We start from the raw sequence: 1,998 nt of genomic DNA, 5'->3' as shown, positions 1-1,998 counted from the left end.
AAATGCCTCCTTTGAAAAAGCACTGAGTTCAAAGTTTGTGTTTATTTTACCACACCAAAAAGATTTTAAAAAGTGTGTCTATACATCATCTATGATCTTCATAAAGTAACAGTTCAAAGTGGGGCTGCATTAAAGAAGATTGCAGCCTTTACTTGCTTTGCACTATAGAGGGGAATACCAATGAATGAACTCAAGTATGTATACTTATATATATAGCCTACATATACTCTTGATGACTTAATAGTTTTAAAATAAAATAGTTTCAATAGTTTAAGCTGTTTATATAAAACATTGTATACGCACCTTCCCCTTTGCGGTCTAAACATTTTATCCAGAACCTTCATATTAACAGTATCCTGTCCTTCTCCTGGTATCAGCTTTTTAACAGTACAATATTTACCAGTGACATTTCTGAGCTGGTCAGTTCTGTAAAGGTTAATGCAACAGTTGGCATTTATGCTATTGTTTATCTAATCAATTGTAAACTGATTTCCATATTACTCTTTTCCATTTTGATCTTTGATCTTACTTCAATATATGATATACCTTTTTTTCCATGTGCACTGATAGTGGGAATCGTATACAGCAGCTGATTTACATCGGGCAAATGTGACATTTTAAGTCAGGCTTACGAGCTTGTTTGATCTTATCAATAGATGGAAGCGTGCTGCTTTCATCTTCTGACATTTAACTAGGTAAATTTATGAGCATGTCACTAAAGACGTTATAACATTGCGATGAGAATTTGCCTGCTATTACACTGAGTCATACATGCAAAGTGTTGATGTATGTGTTATGCCTGTATGATAATGGCCCACACCCACTCACTATAACCACGTGGCAGCTTGGCTGGCTACATAGAACGAAGGCTGCAAGTTGTGTGTGGGTGTATGTGTGTGTGTGTGTGTGTGTGTGTGTGAGTGAGAGGGAGCAAAAGAAACCATGTGAGAAACCATCCTTTCATACTTTCCAATCTTTCCCTGCTCACAGTGGATCCATGAAGCCAACTAGGCTCTAATCATAGATGTTGTTTCTCATTCTTGTACCATGCATAAATTCTGTTTCATCTCTGGCATGCATTTCATACCCCTCTCATCTTACACTATGTTTGTCTCTCCTCTGTCTTTTGTAGAGTCTATGGAGGCCCTGGCCAGCCTGAAAGGCAAAACGACCCAGCAGTTCTATTTCAACCTCACTTCTATCCCTGATGAGGAGCTCATCACCTCTGCAGAGCTACGTATCTACAGGGATCAGGTCATGGGAGCTGCAACCCCTAACAACAGCTCCAGAAACAGCAGCACTAGTGATAGTGGTCCTGCTGGGGGTTTCCATCGTATCAACATTTATGAGATATTCGGAGTTCCGGCCACTCATGGCGGGGAACCTCTGGCACGTCTGCTGGACACTCGGCTAGTGCAGGACTCTTTAAGCCGCTGGGACAGCTTTGACGTCAGCCCAGCTGTATCTCAGTGGACCTCCGGCAAAGGCCACAACCATGGCTTCATGGTGGAGGTACTTCACCCAGAGGAAGGGGAGATGGATGGGGAGCATGCCAAGAAACGTAGTAGGCATGTCAGGGTGAGCCGGTCCCTGCACCAGGATCAGGACTCATGGCCTCAGGCTCGGCCCTTGTTGGTGACGTATGGCCACGACGGCCGCGGGGACTCAGTACTCCACACACGAGAAAAACGTCAGGCAGCACTCCGCAAACAACGCAGAAAGCAACAGCACAAGGCAAGCTGCAAGAGGCATGCCCTGTATGTGGACTTCAGTGATGTGGGGTGGAACGAGTGGATAGTGGCACCCCCTGGTTACCACGCCTTTTATTGCCATGGGGAATGTCCGTTCCCCCTTGCAGACCACCTCAATTCTACCAATCATGCCATTGTGCAGACGCTGGTCAACTCAGTCAACTCAAACATCCCCAGAGCCTGTTGTGTGCCCACTGACCTCAGCCCCATCTCCCTGCTCTACTTGGATGAATATGAGAAGGTCATC

At 44.7% G+C, this 1,998-nt stretch overlaps 1 pseudogene; it reads left to right on the top strand.

The window, feature by feature from the left end:
- The first annotated feature begins 1,089 nt into the window (after window positions 1-1,089).
- LOC111648691 (bone morphogenetic protein 2 pseudogene) lies at window positions 1,090-1,992 on the top strand (annotated as a pseudogene).
- Window positions 1,993-1,998: the final 6 nt, after the last annotated feature.

The sequence above is a fragment of the Seriola lalandi genome, unplaced genomic scaffold (assembly GCF_002814215.2).
Source record: "Seriola lalandi dorsalis isolate HSWRI2012SDOR001 ecotype SW California unplaced genomic scaffold, Sedor1 jcf7180002046460, whole genome shotgun sequence".
In the NCBI taxonomy this organism is placed as follows: domain Eukaryota; kingdom Metazoa; phylum Chordata; class Actinopteri; order Carangiformes; family Carangidae; genus Seriola; species Seriola lalandi.
Note: the sequence above shows the minus strand (reverse complement) of the source record. Positions and strands in the feature narration are given on the sequence as shown.